At 42.1% G+C, this 19575-nt stretch overlaps 1 protein-coding gene across 4 annotated transcripts in view; it reads left to right on the forward strand.

Annotated features, from left to right (window-relative positions):
- The first annotated feature begins 731 nt into the window (after positions 1-731).
- NR2C2 (nuclear receptor subfamily 2 group C member 2) overlaps positions 732-19575 on the forward strand; it is a 1701781-nt gene continuing 1682937 nt past the window's right edge. For all 4 annotated transcript variants that reach the window (XM_044078621.1, XM_044078615.1, XM_044078617.1 and 1 more), the window contains exon 1: positions 732-2704. The gene's annotated coding sequence lies outside the window, so the exon portion shown is untranslated. The remainder of the gene's footprint in view (positions 2705-19575) is intronic.

A 19575-nucleotide genomic window follows, 5' to 3' on the forward strand; every position in this document is an offset into this window, starting at 1 on the left:
TACAGGCAGGGAAGTTTCTCGAGTAATATGAGATCTTGTGCCATCACTGAGGCTTCCGGCAGCACAGTTTCTATAGAATCCTTGTAAAATTTAAACATCTGCTGAAATTTTAAGTTACTTGTCAGCCTTTAAAGAAAGCTTACAAAATTTTTTAAACAAGCTTACTATGACTAAACACCACTTTTAACAGAATGGATTGTTAGATCACCCTTAGTCCTGTTGGTCACTAGTTTCTGATGCTATAGTCCTGTGTTAACAGAAAAAAAATAAAGAATAAACTTGCCCAAAGATGTGCAACAGTACACACACACACACACACACACACACACACACACACACACACACACAAGTTCAGTTTCTTAGTCTCCAAAGCCATGTATCACCCCCTTCTCCAAATTTCACAGTGCTCCAGAAACACATCATCATGCCATGACAAATACCTAATCTTGGAGTTTTTACAGCACAATAGCATTATGCATGCAGCACTGATCTATATTCTTAGAAACAGCTGGTTTCATGGCAAATATCCAACCACAGAGTTTCACATCATTTCATTATGTACACCAAATGCCACAAGAGATACTGGTCTATGATGTAGTATGTTACAATAATGTTCTTAAAATCATACAAACCTTGTATGAAAGAATCCAAAATAGCAAAACAGAACACTGGATAAAACAAATGTAATCAATAGTTTATTAAACAAGAGCAGCACAAACATGTCACAATGTGTTGGAGCAAAGGAACCCTGGAATACATATGAATTTAGCACTAAAACATGAATAATAGTTCTCTCTTTCAGATACAATGAATTGAGACAAAATTGATAACAGTTACAGAAACACAGTTACATAAACTTTGTGAATAAGAAACAACCCATGATTTCACCTGTAATTAAGACTTCAAGAAAAAGCAAGCACCAAGCAAAGTACCCAAGATTTCCAGGAATGGTTAGACCTCATCTTAAATACTGCCAAGATTGCTGGGGGGTTTTTTTGCTATTTTTTTCTCCCCCTCAATTTGCAGCAGCAGTCCTCGTGCCCAAAGTCATTTGCTGGTTTACTGGCACTCAAATCTCCCTGACAGATTAGCAAGGACCAGAGGGGGATATTAAGTGTGTGGGGGGGGGGGGGGGAAGGTGGGTGCTGCCCTAATATCACATTTTTTTTTTCTTTTATTCTACCCTTACTGTTCCTTCCACTTTCCCTGTGCAATCTTGGAGATAGGCTGAGAGAATGGTGGTGTGTGTACCACTTCATTCCACTTTTGTGATAGCTCAGCCATGTCCTCACCCTCTTAGCGTGTATATCAAGTCAATACTCAAACTGGGTACAAGATAATGGGCATGCCACCTAAAGTTATTTTTGACCGATGCCTGCATCTACAATATCGTTCTTTTAGACACTACCAACTCATGCCCCTAGTTAAGGTTAAGGATAATTAGTCCTACTGGACTTGAGTAGCTCATCTGCATACATGCTCTTATAGAATTGAGAGAATTTTCTCCGGACAGTGAAACAAAAAACACGTGTGTGTGGGCACACTTCTCAGCACCTTGGATGACTTCCCGTTATACTGTTTTCATAACTTTACAAATAGCAGCAATAACCATAGCCGACAATAGGAATCCTAGGAAGAAACTGATAAGCTTAAGCTCCCCACTTCACCATCACAGACCAGCACAATACTTGCAACACTGCACCCCCCCAATCCTCACTGGAGCACCAGACTACTAACAAACACTTCTACCAGAAGTAGCTGTGCATCTGGTGGGTTAATACACTACAATTTCGCCAGATTAGAGGCTCTAATTTTAACTCAAATTTTTACTCCGTCTTGCTTAAGAAAAAGTGATGGATTGGACACTAATCAGTCAGTAAATATTGATAGTTACTGATTTCTACTTAATAAATTACGTGTTATAAAAACATGGTGTGAATTATCAACTAAGTTAACAATTTCAGTATTTTAAAAGCGTCATCTTCCCTAGAGAGACAACTCATCATAGCTCCACAATGAACACCCTCCAAACCTCACTGAGTCTTCAATACGTCCCAGAGTCTACGCCCACCCTGTATTTACTCCAGACATCACATTTTTCCCAATTGTATAACGAACAAAGGGCGACACTACTGTCAGCTTCCTACCGACAATACAGCCATAGCCACCCACTTGAGTAGTTTTTTTTTTTTTTTTGGAGGGGAGGGGGAAGAGGAGTCCCAGTACGTTACTGGTCCTTTTTTGGCATCAAAAAATTGCAGTACAACAAACCTGAAAGCATTCCACCAAATAAGCTCACATCAAGTCTAGTTATACCGATAATACTTTCCTAAATACTAAATCCAGTCTCAGCTCAGTTTTTACACACGCGTTAATTTCTTAGCGAATATGCTCACAGACTTATTTTTAACCACTCGCATTTGCTAATAAAAACAAGTAATGCAACGAGGAAACAGACTAACTCCGTTACCGACCAATCGGCATTTTCCTTCCATTCGAGACACCCTTACGTCAGAAGTCGATTCTCGTCTCGACTTTGACTGTACGCGCGAGGAAGTACCTAGCGTGGTGGAGAAGGAAGAAATACTCCCAGAGAGCGGCAGAACGGGGTCACGAACTATGACCTTTCACAGAAAAACAATAACAAAAATATTTTTAATAAAGTAAAATAAAAAGGGGTGACTTCGAGGACCGTTCGCACCAGGTAAGAATATGTCTAGTATCTACTATTATTCGGCAAGTCAAATTAACAACTGTCATTGTGGATAAGCCTTGAATTTTCAATTTGTCATACCCCTGTAACTCCCTAGTTATCTTCTTCTACGAAAGAACGAAGCTTTGTGGAGCCTGACATTACCATAAAAAGGAGCACTTTTCTTAGGATTTAAGCCAGTAGGTTTATCTGTTTTTGCAGTTTTGATTTCACAGTAGCTACACGCCCCCCAATTACTGCAGTTCACAACTCCGCTGGTCCTGTAAAATGGAGTCGTTTCGGGTTTGACGCATTTGAACCCGACCCTTTTACCTTTGCCATCGGGGGGACGGGTTGTTAGACTGCGTGGTCGGAGTGTGATTGCTAGCATCACTGTTGAAAATTGGCATGCGCATAGTGTTTCTTTTCTTTACGAATATTCTTCCGTGTGTAAAAATCTTTTAATTGCAGTTGCAGTATTTATTTTTTGGCTAACAGCCAGATTCTCCATTTTGTTGACTTTTGCGATCTCTTGCAGTGGTATGTCGGCCCGCCCACACGCCCAAACTTGTGATGCAGGCGTTGTGTTGATTTGTACGTACTGCTTCCTACCAATGGACCAAAAGAATAAATAGTGCGGAATGGGGTGGCGGTGTTGGACTTTGACAAAGTTGTTATGATCGTATGATAAAAGGCAACTTTATTTTGCACGGGTAGTGTAAATCAACTGAAACGTAGCAAGCTGTTGCATGAAAGTGGAATTTTTATTTTGTATGAGTAGTTAGTGTAAATCAACTGGCAGGCAGTAAGCAGTTTTTATTTGTATTTATTTTACATTTGTTGACCGGGATAGTCCGACTGAATACATGTCCATTTTCAGCGGAGGCCCGGGGAGAAAAGCTCCACACAATCATACATAGGGAGTAACAAAGACATAAAATATTACAGTGACTAGGAAGAAAAGCTCCCTACAATCATACATAGAGAGTAACGAGATATAAAATATTACAGTGACAAAAGACCTTAATCATTCTCAAAATATCAGGTGACTGAGTAAATACACTATATGGTACAACAGGTATTATCTATGACAGCAAATGAGATGTATATCCTCTAAGCATAATTAAGCATATTTTTTAAATATAGGGAAAAAACACAGGTATAGTTATACAGAGGGTCGTATACAGCTAGTTTTGGAACAGTGTCCTAAGGTGAGAGAGCTACTATTGGTATAATGGCTAGTCTCAGTTAGAACAAGGGCAAAGCCAATGTTTTTTAAAATATTGTGTAAGATTTTTTTTTGAATTGTAGCGGTGAGAGTTCAGAGGTGAGGTTAGCAGGGATGGAGTAAGCAGTTGTATGCAAGTTGAGATTTTGTTATTTTATCAACCGGGTAAATCTTATATTGCAGTTGTTAAACAATTATCTTGGTGGATGCCCAGCCTGTTTTTAAGGGGTTTGGGTAGGGGTCAGGGACTTTTTGGTCATGATGTTGGGGGTCGTTTTCCTAGTTCTTCCAGTTAAGTCTGTGTGTGTGTGGGGGGGGGGGGGGTTGGTTTGATATACAATACTGTTCTGCATTCTCGGTATAGGAGTAAGTTAGGATCCGAGCACCAGGATAAATCCAGCTGGACACAAAGTGTCCGTTTTCAATAGAGTCCTGGGGAGAAAAGCTCCAAGTAAGTTAACAGAGAACCTACATGGTTTAGATAACAATAAAAAAAAACTGGTAGAGAAACAAAGAAGTACAAGAACAGTTTTGTAAAACAATAAGATACTCAGGAGTAGAATCCCTATTTGCAATATTTACAAAAGTACATATCAGGTGAGAATATAGTGTATGCAGTATAATTATGTGTGGGGGTATTAGTTGAGAATTAATGTACTTGCAGTAGACCTCTGTCCACACCAGGGGTGAATTTGTAATTATCCATCCCTGACCCCATTCAAAAGAAACCTTGATCATTGTATGATCTATGCTTCATGTAGGTGAGGGGCCTGTTCCATAGCATGAGTTTCCTTTGAGATGCATATCAGTCTCTAGTATGTTCTGGTTATGTCTCAGGCAAAGTTCAGGTCCTTGGATCTAGTGTTTCTGGTGGTTTGTTTTGTGGAAGAGCTCCATCAGAGGTGGATCTAAGGATGTCTTGTATACTAGGCATAGATCACCTTTCAGTAACCCGTAGGGGAATGAGTACAGAGCTAGGGCTTTAAGGCAATCTGTGTAGGACAGGGTATTCATACGCTGGATATTGCTGGTGAAGAACCTCTGAGAGTGTTCCAGCTGTTGCAAGTGCTTGGTTAGGTATATGCCAAAAGAGAAATTGTACTGTATGGGTGGTGTGATGTCCCTCTGGGCCAGTAGTCTAAGAAGCCTCAATCCTCACAGTTGACACCTGTGAGGGATGTTCACTTGGACGATGCAGGACGATGCAGCTTTCTGCACCAAGCACAATTTCCCTTAAGAGCACAGCGGGAACACACTCGCGTCCTGGGACTGGGTTTTCCTGTCTCTCTCTCTCCTGATCCCAAATAATACTCCCCACTGACACAGTTACAAAGTTAAGTCATTAGCCAGATGTTCCAAGCCAAGTCCTTCACCACCCTCTCTGTGAAATCGGTGCTCTCTGTCTCTGTTCAAAGTAGCTGACACACACACTTTCTTTGAGCTTTGATTTTTCACACATGCACACCTGGAAAAGGCTGGTACAGCTTTACTAGCTCTACCATCTTTACCCAGGCTATAAGGTAGATACACTGCCACCAGACCAACCACAAAGCCAGCTACTCTAAGGCTCTTACCAGGGTACCCAATTATACTGAATGAAATTAATACCAGTGATAATGTTGACCAAAAAGTAAGGTTTTCAGGAGCTGCCACAGTGTCGCCAAATAAATATAAGTACTCTGAAAAGTTAAAATATTTTCTAAAAGATCAGCCACAATGAAAAGTTCAAATATACTTCATCATCATCATCATCATCATCATCTTCTTTCAGCTGTTCCCATTAGGGGTCGCCACAGCAGATCACTTGTTTCCATTTCTTCCTGTCCTCTGCATCTTGCTCCGTCACACCAACCACCTGCATGTCCTCTCTCACCACATCCATAAACCTTATCTTAGGCCTTCTTCTTTTCCTGTTACCTGGTAGATAATAAATTAAAATACTAAATATCTATTTACAATATATACCAGAGTTTTAGTCGCAGGAAATATTCAAAATAACACAGATGGAAAGGTTCACACAGAGTACTTAACTAATATCACTATATTTTCCTGACTAACTAAATAATTACTGCTCTCTAGTTCACTTACTAGAGCAAGGCAAGATGGTGTGGGGGAGTGGTCCTTCTTTGTCAGGTTTCACAAACAGACAGCTGAGTGATATCTCTCATTAATATCTAAATATCTTTTCAGTCCTGGCTATAGAATGACATTACATCTGGTCACTTGACTTCTGGTTCCCACACTACCACCTTCACTAAAAGTTGAGCCAGAATCTTGCACATATGTGTCACCATACAGACACACAGAGCTTTGCTAAGATTGTATTATAGCATCTGGAAGCTATACAGTCATTTCAAAAACTTCCACCCTTCCAGGGTGGCAATTAGTTTTACCCCTAAAGACAATACAGTAGGATTCCTGGTTCTGGTTTCACACACATTTTGTCTCTGGCTGCAATCAGAACTGCAAGTTACGCTCTTTATGGTCTACCAGGTAATTTAATTTCAGGCTAGTTTTCCATTATGTGCAAATAGCTTAAGATCTATGATGACATCATGAAACTTAGAAGGAATGTCCAATAGAAATGTCAAGCCATTGTTAAGTAAAGTTATTTGTGTATCGGTTGGTTATATTGGGAAGACCAATAGGTCACTGAAGGAAAGCATACTAAAACATCTGAGCGATATTCGACTGAATGTCAAACATAATGCCTTAGCACAACACATTAATATACAAACAGAACATAGCTTCCAATTTATGGTGTTATGTATACAGAACGTTAATCCACAAGGAGGCAGCCTTTTTAACTACATCCTTAAAGCTGGTAGTGAAGGGACATAGGCTCTGACACTGAATTTGATTGGTTGATTTTATTTATGCAATTCAAAGGAAGTGATGTGTGTTTTTGATCTGATGAAGGGTTATACCTGAAAGTGCTCATCTGTTTTTATTTATTTTTATAGTTGATTTTGTATGAGTTGTACATCGTTGTTGGAATAAAGCATCATGTTTTATGTTCTTCAACATGGTTGCCTGGCTGTTATTATACTGTTGTTTGAGATCGTTTCTCCATGTCAGGACTTTGTTGATACTCGGAGTGTTTGTTTTTGTAATTTTCAAAGTTAGCTGGACTGAAATTAACATCTTGTCTTCTTGTATCCTCTGTTACAATATATTCATTTCGGCAGTTACAATACAGTCTGATATACATATATATATATCTTTTCTGTCCAGTAGGACCCACTGTTGGTACATTTTTAACATAATCATCTGCACAAATCAGTTTGATATACAAATGATATATAATTCTTTACAAAACTCCAGCTAGCTATGCTGGCATATGGTACACATACACTGCCTTACTTCTCCTGGCATAGCTGGCAATACTTCACATCATCACAGATGGGTCTCATAAGAGCTGAGTAGAGTGGTATTATAACTTCCTTGGCCCTGGAAGCCATACCTTTGCTTATGATTTTGGCGGCATGTAGTGATTTTCTTGTTATTTTGGCAACATTCTTGCTGAAGGCCAGATTACCGTCTACACATATTCCCTGATCCAATGTAAATTTGGAAAACAAACAGACTGGTAAATAAACAACAAAATTGAGGCAAACCAGGTAACACACGGCAGGTAGACACAGGTAAACTCCAAATTTAATGGTTAAGCGCTTTTCGTTTGACAGAGTGCTCAAACTTCATCAGACCAACACGTACTTCACTCAGGTGGCTTAAATACTAGTGCAGATTAGTCAAGTAATTGAGTAAAATGGGCAATTCCCACAAGCATAATAACAAGTTTATAACTTTTAAAACTTTAAAAACATACTATACAATGAAAATTACCCTCAACTGCAACATATACTTGTTTTAAAACAATTCTTAAATATAACCAACTGATAAAAATATTAAAGACTGGAAGTGTCAAAGGTAAAACTATCGCAATAAACTTTTAAGCTTTAAAATACTTGTAATAGAGCAACATTCATTTAGACCCGGAGCATTGTAAGCATTTAATCTTACTTGCCACAATAGTTCAAGTTCTTCTAAATAAATGTTGCTCTATTACAAGTATTTTAAAGCTTGAAAGTTTATTGCGATAGTTTTACCTTTTGATTTAACTTTGACACTTCCAGTCTTTAATATTTTTATCAGTAGGTTATATTTAAGAATTGTTTTAAAACAAGTATATGTTTCAGTTGATGCAGTTGAGGGTAATTTTCATTGTATAGTATGTTTTTAAAGTTTTAAAAGTTATAAACTTGTTATTATGCTTGTGGGACTTTAATTGCCTATTTTACTCAATTGCTTGACTAATTTGCACTAGTATTTAAGCCACCTGAGTGAAGTACGTGTTGGTCTGATGAAGTTTGAGCCCTCTGTCAAACGAAAAGCGCTTAACCATTAAATTTGGAGTTTACCTGTGTCTACCTGCCGTGTGTTACCTGGTTTGCCTCAATTTTGTAGTTTATTTCCCTGATCCAATGTGTTAACCAGGTATGTGTACTGAACATATGTGTCCCTTTCTAGGGTGCCTCTATAGAACTTCTTGGTTAAGTAACTCACTCAGAGTGACACAGCAGGCAGATGGAGACAGAAAGAATCAAACTTTGTACCCTTGGCTACAGGAAGCAGCTCATTAACAGCTCAGAGTCTTAATGCTGTTAGTCCCACTTAACTCTTGCTCTATTCCCCTGTCAAATAAATTATTTCAACTCTTTATTAACTGTCTTCTGCAACTTCTTCTCTAGTTAATATGGCTTACTTGTATATAAGACTAAGGACAAAATGTTTGATCTTACTATGCGAATTTGTGGTTTGTGGTTAGGAACAAAAATATGTTCACTGCTTGTGTCTTACTATCCACTTCCATAATCAGGAATTTAAAGTTTAAGATATTTTGTTTAGTTTCTCTCCATGTATCTTAACTGCTATAACAGAATGCTTTTTTATTTCATAACTTGAGTACTTTATCTCCCTGCAAGTATGTGTATTGCTGAACCAATTCATGACTGGGTGTGTAGTTTGTGAAAATAAAGCAAAGGCCATAAATGCATTTTATATCTTGAAAAAGAATGTAACTGAGTGATGTTTTGCAAGACCAAATGTCATTTTCTGGGTGTAACAAGTAGAAAATAAATTTTCTGGGGTACCGTATCTGTTATATTCTTGAGCCTCCGAGTCCCTTGTTTTCTTTGCCAGTGGTTTAAATATAAAGCAAATAGTCTAGAAAGAGGACATCCCCGTCTGGTTCCTCTGTTTCAACATAGTTGACAGGAACCCTTCCACTTTTAATTATTGTGTAACAGCATGATTTATGTGGTATGCTGTGGTTGGAAGTAACCTGGCATCGCTGTGGCAGCACTTAAAAGTTGCAAGGCAAGCACCCCCAACAAAAGTAATATCTGATTGATAATGTCTTTAGTCATTTAATATTTCTATTTCTGCTTGTTCTGTGACATAGCTTTATATTTCTGCTGAACTCAAGTATGTTTTACAATTAGGGGGCAGAAACAGAGACCAGAAGACGTCTGCACCTCACACAACATCAGTACTCCATGTTTCTCACAGGAGAGAGCTTGGAAGGGCATAATCATGACCATATCTGTCACTCATCTGGTCAGGATAAAACAGGCGGACAGTTGTGTGTGTGGTTCAGGCAGCTTTATTATATACAAACACATCAGGATCAAGGCGTAGTAGCTTACACTTAAATAAGCATATAAACAGACTACTGCACTCATACATGTCAACACTCTGGCTGTTCTTCCAAAATTGCACTGCTGGCTGCATTTGCTAACTATTTATATGCAAGTACCCACACTTAGAAATGCTTCTTAAAGTTACAACACACACTCTGTTCTACATCCTCCTTCTTTGAGAAATAGGTCATACACTAAAATGACAGCATTCATTGACATGCAGTTGTACAGAAATTATCTTTTGCCATGCAATTATACAGAACTAATTCTTTGACATGCAATCATACAAAACTAAACACAATCATGTCCAGGTTGCTGTGTATTTTACACTAGGTCTAGAAATATGACCTGATCATGTAACATAAAAATTAGAATCAGTTCTAGCAACGGGGACTGTGTTTAAGGAATGTTCAACTTTAGGACATCTGGGGCATCATCAGGAATGGGAATAGGTACGGAGACATGTTCTTCAACAGCAACGTTATCTGGGTTGCTCTGAGATCTAGAGTCTGTATCACAGGTATGATCCTGCAGTATTGATTCAGACACCGGAAGAAGACACCCGCAGTCTCTCCTGTATTCTGTACCCACAGATTCCACTAAGTAGGATCTCGGCTTGGCACATATACCTCTCACTTGACCAATTCAATCAAAGCCTTTCGCCGTTTGCATCCTCACTGTCTCTCATTCTTTCAACGGATGAAGAAATCTGCTCATTTTGTCATAGTTGGACTTCAGAAAGGAACGCTTCTTAAATAGTTGGGCTTTGATTGCTCTTTTGTTTTTAGCATTGGGCACCAACAAACTATAAGTGATAGGCAAGGTTGTTCTGCTTTGCCTAGATAGAAGTTTGTGAGCAGGCAAGCCAAGTAGGTTGTCACAGGGTATATTTCTGAGATTAAGTAAACTCGAGAAGATATCGGTATTATCATGCTTTGACCTCTGTAGGAATTGCTTTGCACTCTGTACTGCATGTTCAGCTAGGCTGTTTGACTGTGGGTATTCTGGACTATTAGTAATATGGATAAAGTCCCACTATCTTGCAAATTTCTGAAATAATTGACTGGTAAACTGGGTACTGTTGTCAGAAATAACTTTGTGTAGACTACCATGGACTAAGAAATGGCGTCTCAACTTAGTAATAACAGTACTGGATGTTAGGTTAGGTAGCAAATCGATCTCAAACCAGTTCCAAAATAATGCTGTTTGTTCCACTCCAATACATCCGTGGTTACTGTTGACCAAGGTAGTTCAGGAATCTGGCTTGGCTGAAGTGGCTCTTTTTGCAAATGCGGTTTAGTACTATTGCATACTGAACACGATGAAAGCACTTTATCAATGTCTTTTGACAGAGAAGGCCAAAATACTAGTCCTCTCACCTTACTTTTGGTAGCTTCAGAACCTGGGCGGCCACAATGCAAAATCTGACTGTATTCATGTTGTAAGGAAGTAGGAACAATAACTTTAGGACCTTTGAAAATACCATCTTCCATCAGCATCTCATCTCTATAAGAAAAATAAGGTTGCACTGCTGGCGGTATACAAGATTGCTTTGACGGCCATCCAACATTAATGAAGTGGTTGAGCTTTTACAAAACTGGGCCAGTTTTTGTATGATCTCTTAGCTCATCAAAGTCTCATGGTAGAAAAATTATGCGCTTCCATGATATCAAAGTCAAAATTCTCTTCAAGCTGTTCTGTGGTGTTTCTGGGTGATCTGTATGAGGTATCAGCCGGCAAAAGAAGTTTGCATTTTCTATAGACCATTTTTGAAGTTGTATTTTTGTAATCTGAGCATCATTCTTTGTAGTCTTGCTGGAGCTGTATGCATAGGCTTCTTTAAATAGTGACTAGAGGTTGATGATCAGTCTCAATCCAGATAGCACAGCCGTAAATATAATCATGGAACTTCAAACATGCGAACACAATTGCCAAAAGTTCCTTCTCAATTTGGGCATATTGCATTTCAGTTTGGGTAAGAGTTCTAGATGCATAGGCAAATGGTATGCCCTCTTGAAGAATGACTGAACTTTGAAGCATCACAGGAAAGAATTACTGGCTTGTGGACATCATAGTATCTCAGTGTGGATGGATTGGCAATTTGCTCTTTGGGGTTATCAAATGCTCTCTGGTCCTGTTCCAGTAATGACCAGGCAACATTTTGCATGTCAGCTCTCTTAAAGGTGCTGATAACTCAATAAAGTCAGGTGTAATCTTGCCCAAATACTTAACCATACCAAGGAAACGCTGTAGGGCTTGGGCATTGTCTGGAACCGGCATCTCAAGAATGGCTGCTTGTTTGGAAGAGTCTGATCGTAAGGTTGTATTGGTAAATAAATGACCTACATAAGTAACTTCTGGTAGCCTGAATTTACATTTCAGAGGATTGAGCTTCAAGTTTACTTCATGTGCTGTGCCAGAACTTTCCTGAGGTTTCTGTCATGCTCTGCTTCCCCATTACCTCCAACTAGTAAATCATGCACTATAATAGCACACAGATAACCCGAACAAATTTGCTCCATTGCACGCTGAAAGACTTCACTGGCATAATTTATTCCAAAAGGCATTCTGAGAAGTCTGTATCTACCAAATGGAGTACTGAATGTAGTCAGTAGTGAATATTTGCGATCAAACATTACTTGCCAAAATGAACACTTTGCATCTAAGATAGAAAACACAGTGACACTTGGCATGAGGGCGGCAACCTTCTCGACTGTACGCATAGGATGATGAGGTCTCTTTAATGCTTTGTTCAAGTCTCTTGGGTCAATGCATATTCTGATTTCATCTGAGTTTTTCTTATGAGCCGCTACCATGGAAGGCACCCACTCACTTGGTTCTGTGACTGGACAAATCACACCTTGCTGCACCATCTTATCTAACTGGACATTGACTTTGTCCTGCATAGCTATTGGAACTCTCCTAGCTGGGACTACTGGACTGACCTCTGGGTGTGCTTTCATGGGGTATACAACTGGAAGTTTGCCTAGCTTGTAGTCGAAAACATCAGCATATTCTAAGAAAATAGCATCAGTGAAGCTGGAGCTAGGACATGTGCTTACATGATGGACTTATTTGGTAAAAGGAAGTAGTTTTATTCTTAAACTGTCTCTGAGACCTAATAATTACTGCTCAGGTCTTCTGACTACATAGAATTGCAAGCTGTAACTGTTTCCATCCGAATAGAATGAAAATACTACTGAGCCTTCAGTTTGAATCTCTTCATCTCCATAAGCAACAAGCTGCGCACAATTAGCCAAATTAAGTTGTTCACCAGCTCTTACTCTAGCAAATGTTTCTGCCGACATAGCATTACACTTTGAACAAGTGTCTACTTTGAGCTCCGTGGGTTTACCATTGATCAGGACAGTACAAAACACTTTCTTTGCCAACAAATCTTCTGCATTAACATTGACACCAACCACTGATACGCCATCTACTTAGAAAGTAGGGTTGCAGCTTTCTACATGCTTAACTTGCCTTTTTGAGTGACCTTTAATAATAACGGAATGAGGCTTGCTTGATTTACAAAACTTTTGAAAGTGGTTCCATTTTTTTACACTTGTGGTATTGCTGACCAAATGCTAAGCACTTTTCTCCTTTAGACTCATGACTGGCACCACAACTGCGACAGCAGTAAAACTTGACTTGGGTTTTGCTGACTCACCCTTGTACTGCACTGAGCATGTCTGTTTTGCTTAGCTTGTCTTAAAACTTGGTGGAAAGTTACAGGTACTCCTGGAAAACCCGTAGGGGCTGCAGGTGCCTTGTGCTTAGGCCTGCTTCTGCTAGCCCCATGCTGCATGCTGTCTACGCTTGCTCTAGAGGCTGTTGAACCCATGCTCTTGTCACTTGCAAGCATACTCGTATGCCTTTCTGTAAGCTCATGGATTTGACAAATCTCGGTAGCTTTGCTCAATGTTAAATAACTGTCACAAAGCAAAATCTTTATCACTGCAGCATTATTAACACCACACACAAGCCTGTCCTTTTATCAACTCACCTTTCAGATCACCAACCATCAGTGATATAAGCTGCAAAAGTTTCTTTTAGCTTTTGGTCTCCTGTATAAAATAGGTGCCTGTCTAAATTTGTTTGGGGGTTACACATTTCTCTAAATTTCGATGTTAAGTTGTCTATCTCGCCTTCATTCTTGCTGGATGGGTTCGGAGCCGACCTCGGCTCCGACTCGGCCACTGTAAAAGCTCGAGAGTTGGTTCCACCGGCTCGAGGCTCCCCTTATATCCCACAATGCTAGGCGAGAGTTACCCCAGATCTCGTTTGCCGCTACAGCTATCGAGGTGTTGGTTTTCTACCGGTTCTTGGTAAGTGACTTTTCTTGTGTAAGTTAGTCTATTAAAACCCCTTTAATTTTAATATTTTTACTTATTTCCCTTAGTTTAGAAATTTTTATCCCCTTCTAAAAAATTCCCGTTTTTTTCCCTCAAGAACTTTAAGTTCTTCCCTTGGGCCTACTGGCCTTTTCTCTTTCCCTAGTGGAGTGTGTGTGTTATTTCTTATTTTAAAAACCTACTTAGTGGTTTATTATAATTTAAACTTGACAGGGTGTAATTAGTGTGTTTGTGTGTGTGTGTGATTACACCTTTAGAGATGTCTAAGGAAGCAAAGGTCTCAGTTCAAGAAGTGTGATGCGTGCTGTCAGAAAATGTCTCTGACAGGCGCTCACACTTCTTGTGTCTACTGTCTGGGACCTTTGCACCTGCAGGACTCCTGTGCTGTGTGCCATGGCTTCAGCCCCAGGGTCCTGCAGGAAAGAAAAAATAAATTAATTTTAAGGGGCTTACTCAAGCCAGAGGATTCCCTTTCTGTATCTACAGGGAAGCCCTCTAAGGCATCTAGGTCTTCGGCTCCGACAACTGAGCCGAGACCTAAGGTTTCTAAACCTTTACCTACATCGGCTCGGCTGGAGCCGATGAGTCTCAGTCCACAGTTTCTGTGGTTCCTCGGCTCCGGCTGGAGCCGAGGTATTAAAATTCCGTGTCGGCTCCGACCAGACCTTCGGAGCCGACAACTAGAAGAGGTCCAGGTCACCATCCCTTGGCTCCGTTCATTCGGCTCCAGGATCTCCCCTGCTGTCTGAACGGAGCCAAAGATCTCACTCCTCTAGGTCATCGAGGCTGTCGGATCATGACCTTCAGAGGGTAGTGAGTCGACTTCTTAAGTCCGAGGCACTGGCCCAGATGCTTCAGAGCCCGACTCATCAGTCGATGCCTGCCCGGTCCATCAATATATTCCTCCTTCGACTCTCTTGAGCTCGGAGCCGCGTCGGAACCAAGACTGTGATAGCGTCGGAGCCGATACAGTTGTCTTCGGCTCCGTCGTCGGCTCCGATTTCTTCATTGGAAGAATCTCGGCGCCGGACTTCCCTCGTCGGCTCCGAGGGGGTGAGTGGCATCGGACCCTTGTCCGACCCCCCTCCCTCTCGGTGCTTCGGCTGGTAAGTTCGGCTCCGACATCGGCCTCGAGCCAGCACTGTCGGTGCCGAGGGAGGTTCTTAGCTTCTCGGAGCGGGGACCTCTGGCTTTGCCTGACAGGGGTGCATTCGAGGTCATGCGGAGTGTGTTAGAGCCTGGCTCTACTCCACAGTCGGCTCCGTCCGCCCCTCCCTCTCGGTGCCTCAGGTCAAGTCGACTCACTCCCTCATCCCGGACCGCAGAGAGCCAGCTCCTCAGGAACCCCATGTGGGGATTTCATCCTCTTCCGAGGCCTCTCCTGATTTGGCAGAAGAGCCCCCTCGGAAGAGGAAGTGTAAGAGGAAACACATTGACTCACCTGAGTCCATCACGTCGGACACAGATTTAGATGATTCTGAGGGTTCCCCCCGTTCCCCTTCTGAAGATGTCTCATTTGCAGACATTCTAGAGATCCTGAAACAGAGGGAAATTGGCCAGCCCTCACCCCTTCGGAGGATGAATCTGTGTATCTTCCGCCGTTTGGCTCTCGCCCTTCCACCTCCTGGGTGTCCCCCCCCTTTGACCCCCTCATGCAGGTGGTTGCTAAGAAGGCATGGACGGCTCCTGATTCAGTGGACCCCACTCCCAGGAGACCCTCCAAGTTCATAACGGCACCAGCAGACAAACAATTCTTAACAAAAGGAGTTTCTGTGGATGCTATGGTGGTAGCTGCTGCCACTAAGAAGGAGCTAGCTGATCCTTCAGTACCTGTCCATCCACCTAACAAGGAATCTAGGTCCATGGACAGGTACGGAAGCGGATGTTCTCAGCGACATTTACCATGCGTTAAGCTGAACTACCTATGCCATTTTACTCGTCTTCAAAGGGACTTGATCAAGGAAGCGAGTGAAATGTTAAAGGACCCTACAGCTGCGGGTTTTCAAGATAAGATGAACACGCAGCTGGCTACCCTTAACTCCATAACCAACTCCTCCATGCGTCTTCTTTCTTACGCGGCTGATGGAGCGAGTAGAGCCGCAGGGACAGGTGTAGCCTTACGTAGGCATGCCTGGATGCGGCTATGCAATTTTGCGGACCCCTTCAAGGCGTCTTTCACTAACTCCCCGTTTGATGGATCATCTCTCTTTGGTCCTCAAGTGAAAGAAACCTTGACTAGGTGCGAAACTGATGGCAAGACCCTTTCTGCCGTCGGAGTCCGTTTTTCTACTCCTTCTAGGCCTTACCCCAAAGGCCAGAAAGGTGGAAAGATGTGGTTCAGTAAACAATCTCAAGGGACTTCGCCTGGCGACAGAGTCGTTTCCCGCCAGAGGCAGAGGCGGGAATAACAATGGTAGGCGTGCCCTAGGGGCAGGGGGTCCAGAGAACCAGGGCAATCGGGAAGCCTTCTCTGACAAGCCCTTTCAGCATCCCTGAGGTGTTGCCCGACTGCCCACCTTCGAGGCAGTCGGGGAAGATTGTCACTGTACCCAGAAGCCTGGCTATCCCTGACTCAAGACAAATGGGTACAGTCCGTCATTTCCGAAGGCTATTCTATCCCCTTTCTTCGCATTCCAAACCAATCAAAAATCCCTTCCAGATGTTCCACCGCTCAAAGGGATCTAGCGGTTTTGGAAATTTTAAAACTGCTTGCAAAAGAGCAATTCAGCCAGTTCCAGCAGACCAGCAAGGATCCGGAATCTACTCAAGGTTCTTTTTAGTTCCAAAGAAAACAGGGGACTGGAGACCAATTTTGGATCTCAGTATCTTGAACAGATCAGTCAAGAAAACAAGATTTCGGATGGTCACGCTGCAATCCATTCTTCCCTCTTGGGCAAAGGAAACTGGATGTGCTCTATAGACCTTCAGGATGCGTACTATCACATAAAAATGACCAGACGCTCCAGAAGATTCCTCCGCTTCAGGCTGGGAACCAGTCATTTTCAGTTCAGGGCCCTGCCCTTTGGTCTCACCACTGCCCCCGGTGTTTACCAAATGCATGGCAGTGGTAGCTTCTCACCTGAGATGACAAGGATTCCAGGTGTTTCCATATTTGGACGACTGGCTCCTCACAGCTCCCACCAAGCATCTCCTTCTGATGGCCAGGGATTACACTTTTCGCATTTGTCAAAAGCTAGGCATTTCAATAAATTGCGAAAAGTCTGTTTTGTCGCCTTGTCGTGCTATTACTTTCATAGGCGCAAATCTAGACACAGTAGACATGTCTGAGACTAACACATCAGAGAATAACAGACATTCACAAACTGGTCTCACTCCTTTTCAACAACAACAGAATCAAAGCCAGGTTAGTTCTGAAAGTGTTGGGAATTATGGCGGCTGCCATACCTCTGCTTCCATTAGCCAGATTCCACATGCGGATCCTTCAATGGATGCTCTTTACTCAATGGTCATACCAGGAACTTCCAATGTCTCACACCATTATGATCACGCAAGCATGCAAAAATCATCTCATGTGGTGGATGTCTTCCCCTCAGCTCTTGTTGGGAAGACCCTTTGTTCCACCCCCTCCGGTTGCTACTCTGACAACGGATGCCTCCCTGATCGGGTGGGGGGGGCATTATCAGGGCAGGACGGTCCAGGGCACATGGCAACCAAACGAATGCCACTTGCACATAAATGTTCTAGAGATGAGAGCAGTGCTTTTAGCGTTGCAAGCCCTTCAAGACTCTCTTCCCTTGGGAACGATTGCAATCCAGACAGACAATATGTCTGTAGTGTGGTACATCAACAAACAAGGCGGAACCAGGTCATACCCCCTGTGTCGAGAAGCACTCAGACTGTGGCAATGGGCGATTTCTTCTCAGCGATTTCTGATAGCAACGCACATCCCCGGGAAGTCCAATCAAATTGCGGACAAGTTGAGCAGGGCTATTCTCATGCCTCACGAGTGGTCTCTGAAAGACTCTGTTGTGAGAGAAATTTTCCTCAAGTGGGGTCAGCCTTGCTGCGATCTTTTTGCTACTCCCCAAAACAGCAAGTGCAGAGAATTTTTCACTCTATTCCCTTTACCAGGCCAACCCAGCAGAGACGCTCTAGTCCAAGTTTGGCCCCGGGGACTTCTGTGTGCATTTCCTCCTTTCCCACTAATCTCTCAAGTGATACAGAAAGCTATCGTTCAGAAGGCCTCATTGATCCTCATTGCTCCTTACTGGCCTCGACAGGTGTGGTTCCCCTTTCTACATCAATTTCTATTGGAGCGACCGTGGCATCTGGACCCAGTTCCAGATCTGTTGATCCATCAGTCGGGTCAGTTACATCGCTCCTTCCCCTCTCTGAACCTCACTGCTTGGTTCCTCCAGTTCCAACCTTAGCCAGGCTTCCTCAATTATCTCACTCTGTTCGAGATATTTTGATAGCTTCCCATAAATCTTCCACTCGGAAGATTTATTTGAGCAAGTGGAAACGCTTCACATATTGGGCTCAAGAAAAGGACATAGATCCTTTCACTGCTTCCATCCAATTAGTCCTTGATTTTCTAGCTGAACTCTTCCATGCAGGTTCATCTCCCTCTACTCTTAAAGTTCAATTGGCAGCTATTTCTAATTTTCATGTGGGTATTTCTGATTCTGCCTTAATGTCCCACAAGCTTTGCAAAGCCTTTTTGAAAGGAGTTTTTCTTCTCAGACCTCCTATAAGAAATCCTCCTTCTCCTTGGGACCTAAATTTAGTTCTTGCTTCTTTGATTCTTCCCCCTTTCGAACCTGCAGTCTCCTGTTCTTTAAAATTGCTATCATGGAAGACTCTTTTCTGGTAGCTATTACTTCAGCTAGAAGAGTTTCAGAGCTTCAAGCACTCAGCTGTCGACCTCCTTATCTATTGTTTCATAAGGACAGAGTATCCTTACGAACTAACCCGTCCTTTTTGCCTAAGGTGGTCTCGACATCAAATCTAAATCAAAGCATTGACCTCCCTGTCTTTTTCCAGAATATTCCAATAGGTCTGAACAAAAATTACACTGCCTGGATGTTCATCGTCAATTGAGGTACTACTTGGATAGAACGAAACAATTCAGAAAATCTGATCAGCTGTTTGTCTCCTATGCGGAAAGCAGAAAGGGACTTTCAGTTTCAAAGGTATCATTATCCAGATGGCTAACATCTTTGATTTCCCTTGTATATGAAATTAGACACCAAAAACTGCCTAATAAACCTAAGGCCCATTCCACCAGAGCCTTGGCTACTTCCTTAGCCTTCCAAGACAGACTGCCTATTGACACCATTTGTGCAGCGGCTACTTGGGCTACTCCTCACACTTTCATTTCTCATTATAAGTTGGACTTAGCTTCTAGGCATAGAGCTAACTTTGGTTCCACTGTTCTCAGGAGTCTGTTCCGTTAGGCCACCCGGGACAAGGTGCTAGGGACGCGGCCCCATCCAGCAAGAATGAAGGCGAGATAGACAACTTAACATATAGAAGTTATGTTCTTACCATAACGTTCCATGTTAGTTGTCTTCTTCTCGCCTTCTTCTTGCGTCCCACCCTCCTTCCCCCTGGCCTGGACAGACCTAGAGGAGTTGTGAT

This window comes from Protopterus annectens, chromosome 7.part1, assembly GCF_019279795.1.
Source record: "Protopterus annectens isolate FY-2018-M chromosome 7.part1, PAN1.0, whole genome shotgun sequence".
NCBI lineage: Eukaryota > Metazoa > Chordata > Ceratodontiformes > Protopteridae > Protopterus > Protopterus annectens.